This window comes from Macrobrachium nipponense, chromosome 21, assembly GCF_015104395.2.
Source record: "Macrobrachium nipponense isolate FS-2020 chromosome 21, ASM1510439v2, whole genome shotgun sequence".
NCBI classification, from domain to species: Eukaryota; Metazoa; Arthropoda; class Malacostraca; order Decapoda; family Palaemonidae; genus Macrobrachium; species Macrobrachium nipponense.
Genome location: NC_087212.1, coordinates 66494618 through 66500900, shown reverse-complemented (window position 1 = coordinate 66500900; position 6283 = coordinate 66494618).

Below are 6283 nucleotides of genomic sequence, written 5' to 3'. Positions count from 1 at the left end.
ATGCAATACGCAAATTGAAAACGTGATAAGCAGAATGCGGAAAGAAAAAGCAATATGGGAATGCCAGTTGCAACATTGCCCTCGCACAGGTAATATCAGCCAAAGCCGTTTTTAAGTTCATTCTCGCACAGGTAATGCGACCGAGTATTGGGAAAATAACAACATATTAGCCCAACTGGGTCTTCATCCGACGCGTTTTGCAAAATCCATTCGTATTTTGCTAATTTGGGGTGAAAAAATTTTTTATTTGATATTTGAAGCAATTACAGCGATGGTACCAACATTTGGAATAAATGGTCAATACATAAGAAGATGGAAGTATAAATGAAAGCATTAAAGAAGAGATGCGAGAGAATAGCCAACTGATATTTCAACCCACCGACATTTATGAATGTCTTCTGTGATGCAATTATTCTGTATCATATTGGTTTTAGTTTAATGTATATAAAAGAAAACTGTTGAAACGACTTTCTCTGTCTGTCCGCTCTCAGATCTCAAAACCTACTGAGGCTAGAGGGCTGCAAATTGGCATATTGGTCAACCACCCTCGATTCATCAAATATACCAAATTGCATCCCTATAGCCTCATTACTTTTTATTCTATTTAAGGTTAAATTTAGTTATAATCGTGCATCTGGCAACGATATAGGGCTGGCCACCACCTGGCTATGGTTAAAGTTTCGTGGGCCGCGGCTCATACAGCATTATACCGAGACCACTGAAAGATAGATATATTTTCGTAGGCCTTGATCATACGCTGTGCAGAAAATTCGATTGCGCAGAAGAGACTTAGGCGCTTTTTTTTTTAACTTGTTTTGTTTGGCATTCCTTATTGTGCATCAAACAAAAATAACAAAGATACAGGTGACTTTGTTTTCCAGCATTACTGCAATAAAATGTTTGTGGATTTCACCTGGAAGAGCTTTTATTAAAGAAAACCAAGCATAAATGATCGTAAAACCAGGATATCTTGCACCCCAAGGGTCACAGTAAAGGGCTAATCAATTCCAAAGTCAAATGATGTTGGCTTTCTAATAGAGAACATTATATAATACAGTTGCTTTAATGTCGGAAGTTGTATTTAGTGCAAATGTCCTCTCTAGAAGGATTCTTCCAAAGAAGAGTAAAAATATTCTACTGGGATTGGCTGTGGCATCACTGACCCCAAACTGAGTAATTACCAGTAATTTGTAATTCCTTAACCACTCGCTGCTATAACTGAATCTGAGACCTTTCGTCTGATGTGGAGCGCTGTGGGTCTACGTGATTTGAGTTTGTCTTTTTTTATGAAAACTATCAATACAGTTATGACTCAATACATATATATGTGTGTGTGTTTGTGTGTCGTTTACAGTTCAGAAGTGTTTTATAAGTGGCACTAATCTGATTATGTCATAAACGCTCTATACTAGATTGCAACCAAGAAATGATGTTTATCATGCCCACAAAAATCTCAGGGTATAAAACCGATACTGACAGTACGTTTAAATGTCTTTCTTTCAACATTATGCCCTTTATACTCTACACAGAAGGCTCATCAGCAACGCATCAACCCTTTATACACACTGTGCCCTTCATCTGTCCTGGAAGCCCGCTCCCGCTTCCTGGAAAATAACAAATCTTTTTACCATCTTATTGTCGTCCATTGTTTCCACATAACCAAACCATCTCAGAGCACACTGAGCCATCCTTCCGTCTACGCTAAAGTTTTTAACATTTTTTCTATACAGATCCACCAATTCGATTCGCATTACGCCAAATATTGCGTGTGTATTTGTGTGCGTATGTGATATAACCTAAAGATTGTAAAGCGTTTTGACCAGCATTTATGAAATTACGACCCGAATGAAGAAGGACGGTTGAATCAACTTCAACATCCATCAAGTCATTATTCTGACCACGCAAAGCAGCGTCCCTATTTGCGGCTGAGAGCAGTATTTTCAAGTTGATGCGAAAATTCCCCAGTTCCTCAGACAATTAAAATTCCAGAAAAATACCTGGAAACGTCCGGGAAAATTAAGAATATAAAGAAGGATTAAAAGTCAAGCCAAGGACTGTTTGGATTCCACGAATATGCCTTTTGCTCACCCAGTGGAAAGGAAGCAAATCTCAGAATAAGAAGAAAACGGACTCTTCAATGGAGATCATTCTGGAAAATCACCAGAGAGATTTTTCCATAATTGAATAAGTGACTGAGAGAGACGTGGTGACGTCTGGAAGTGGAAGAATTTCACCTACTTCCGCAGCCATTGATGCGGAGAGAGAGAGAGAGAGAGAGAGGAATAACGTTGTTTGCGAAATGTTGGCCCAACAACTCGACGAGTCTTTTGCTTCATCCTGTTCCTGTATCCTCTTACTTTGGGTCGTCTTTTACCGAAGCTGTTGCTGTAAACAAGCGTCTCTGGTGCTTCCTGAGGCTCTTAACCTGTCTCTCTCTGTCTCTGGGGTTTATTTAAAGGGGTTCTCAGGATGTCTAGTCTACCTCCCCTCCCCTCCCCTCTCCCTTGCTCCTGCTCCTCTCCCTCTTCCTTCTTCCTCAATAAATCCGACGAGAGTAGAGAAAACAGTTCCTTGTCTTTGTCCTTGAAATATTCATTCGGCTTTAATGTTGTGACTCACATAAACACAAATATATTTTTCCTTTATATACTTTCTAATACTGCATTATCTGCTAAGATGGAGTGCGAGAGACTTAACGCATACTGACACGTGCACAAGCAAAATCACAGTATTATATATATATATATATATATATATATATATATATATATATATATATATATATATATATAATCGTTGTATCAAAACCAGGCGGCTGTTCGGCTCCTACTGGTCGAATTTGTGGTTGAATGTTTGTGATTATAATAATAAAAATGTCACTGTGTAATATGTGCCTTATTCCCGTTCGGGAATAGGTTTGCAGGATAAGTATATAAAATATATTCACACATACACACTTATATGTGTGTGTATGAAAATATATGCTTTCCGTTGCATTACCAATACTTAACTTGTTGATACTAATATCCATTTGGAGTCTTAGATTGTCCTATAACATAGATAAACACTGGAAAAATTCAAAATATATTTTAATAACATATTTTCATTAACTGGGTCTATATTTGTTTTTAAACTGATGTTATATAACACGTGCTAAATTGCCAAATTAAGTCTGATTCATTCACAGCTGAGGAACTCATCGGACTCTTTGCTGAGGAAGAAAATGCAAGATAATCCTCTGTAAAATAGAAATTTCTTGCTTGAAGAAGATATTCTCTCTCTCTCTCTCTCTCTCTCTCTCTCTCTCTCTCTCTCTCTCTCTCTCTCTCTCTGCGTGTGTTGCAGATGGAATTTTTAATACTGCTCTCTTGGCAAAATATAATTCGTTTTCCAGGCGGATGTCTTATCTCATTGGAAAGAATGAGGAATCAGGGGCTTTTGCCCCGATTCTGGCATATAGATACCAGCTCTAGTTTTCTTCTCATTCTTCTTTATATCTGTTTTTCCGTCTTCTCCCATTCTTCGGATAATCTCCTCTGATTCCCATAATCTCTTCAAATGGCCTCCTCGTTCCTTGGAGATATGTCAGCGTTCGTCCTGATTCAGTTTATTTATTCCAATTTCTAAGGAAAGTAACCGACTTGTTGACATTTTCCAGTTCCTATCTTTATCTTTCTGTTTTGGTCCTTTCATCAAGATTCAGTGTTTGATTTTTACTCATTTCGACATCACTTTCTTCTGACTTTTTATATATTTTTAATGTTGAAATGTTTCAATAGGTCAGGTTTCACATTTTATAGGAAAGTCACCTATTCCTGCCTGTGGTAAAATAGAGATAACAATAATGATTATATATAAAATTTTTAACCTTCAATCAGAGTCAAGCCTAGGAACTGTGATGCATGACACACAAAAGTATCTCCAACCAAGATAACAGAATTCACAGTAGTTTGTCACTTTGTCATAAGTTGTATTTCAACAGAGATCTTGCACATTTACAATTGATCCCAGACCCCTTTACCTGCCGAGAGCTACCAGATTCGCTGAACAGCACCACCAGTATGCAATAAATGTGCCTCGTTGTCGAATTTTTGAGTTCCAGTGGTCCTTTATTCCTCACACTGTCGGACTGTGGAACAACCTCCCAGAGGATGTCGTGCAATTGCAACTTCAGAAGTTGAAGCGAAGATGCAATGCTTTACTACCTTAATGATATTCTCATTGCATATAAATACATTTTTAACTTATTTATTTATCAAATCATTTTTTCATATTTAATAAGTTGGATCTCCTCTTAATGTATTCCCTTTACCTCTTACTTCTTAATGATCTTAAATTTCAAGTCAGTGGCCCCTGTAGGCTTGTTTCATATGAATGGGTGTCATGTTCTAAATAATAATAATAATAATAATAATAATAATAATAATAATAATATAATAATAATAATATAAAAGAAAAAATTGCATATATTTAGATGCATTTGTATGTAAGTGTGTATGTATATATATATATATATATATATATATATATATATATATATATATATATATATATATATATATCTTCTTACTATAATGGTCGTTATGTCTGTCCGTCTGTCTGACATTCAATCACGGCCAAACGGCTGGTCAGATGGGCATGAAACTTGGCAGGGTTATAGTGGGGACCCCTAAAGTAGTTTGTGATGGGGTCTCATCCTTTCTCTCCCCACTCCGAAGGGAGAGGGGGTGAGAAGGGATTCCCAAAAATGGGGCTGGTTATGCCCGTAGACTTAGTTACTTTATGAATATATCATATTTAAATTCTGTATACATATGTTTGCTATTATATATATATATTATATATATATATATATATATATATATATATATATATATATATATATATATAACAACTAATTTTGGTTTATTTTGTGTCTGACATACTTGATAAGCACTGAGAACTTTTATTTTCAGCAACATAATTTAGGAATTATAATGATGTTATGTTTAACATAATGTTGGGTATGAATTTATTCGCTTGTATTTAGCAAAGCAGAAAATTCAAGATGATCCATTCAAGGGAAAATTTTCTCAAAGGAAATGTAAAGCTCTCTCTCTCTCTCTCTCTCTCTCTCTCTCTCTCTCTCTCTCTCTCCTGGCAGAATACGATTCCTTTTTAACAAGGTTGTCTTATCTCATTGGAAGGAATAAAGACGGGGAAACTGGGAGAATTTTCCCCGTTCGTGGCATTTCTATACCGGCTCGGATTTTCATCTTCTTATTCTTGTCCCATTGGTTGGGAAATCTCCTTCAGGAGTGATGCATAATCTCCCCAGGCAGCGTCCTTCGCGTCCTGGAGTGACTCGTATGTCCTCTTTTTCCGGTGTTCATTTTAAATTTCTTTTTCGAAAAGATTCATAAATTGTTGGCGTTTTATTCCTCTTGTACTTTAACCTTTGCTGCATCCAGCAAGGGCCTTCTCGCTTTCTGAGTAAACTTTATCCTTTGAGGTCTTCATATGTTTCCACCATTGAATTAAAATTTGTGTATGTGTGTCTTTTTGACAACGATTATGGTAGAACGATGTATTTCTATATTTATATAATTTGGAATAATTATTTTATTAGTTTACTTGCTTTTATTTGGGTTCGAAATATAGATTCATGCCAATAGCATCAAATATTTCTTGTTTCTCGTCTGACTCCTTTGTAGGATCCCAGATAAGACAGAAAGTTTAAGTTAAGTAAACATTAAATATATTAACATCAAACTTAAAAAAAACATATATCACAAGACTTTGTTATCATCGATCTAATATTTCATGAAACGTTAATCAGATGTAGCTTGAACAAGGAATCATGTAAAAGATTGGCTGTCGTGGGATATGAACGGTTTTTTTTTTCAGATCATGTCGATTACTACTGATGTCATGTACCATATTCACCATTGTACTTTTACTGCTTGTTATTTCCATTGATGTTATTTATTTTACAGCTAATAATGTATATGTGTGTGTCTGTATGACTGTGAGTGTGTGTATGTGTGCGTGTCTGAAGTGATGTGACAGCACAGCCTTCACTACAGCGGGTGACCAGATTGGTCAGTCTTTGGGTGATGACGTAATTACAAGTCAGCATCACACTTAGATTATGACCTGATGCCAGAAATGAGGGTCAGTGATGGAAGGTCATTGCTTCGTATGAGATCCATTTGAGTGAGAAGGTCGTATCAAGGAATATGGAAACAGGAAGTTTATGGTAAAATTTTTTTAAATTGACGGAAGACATTCAGCAAATTTTGCT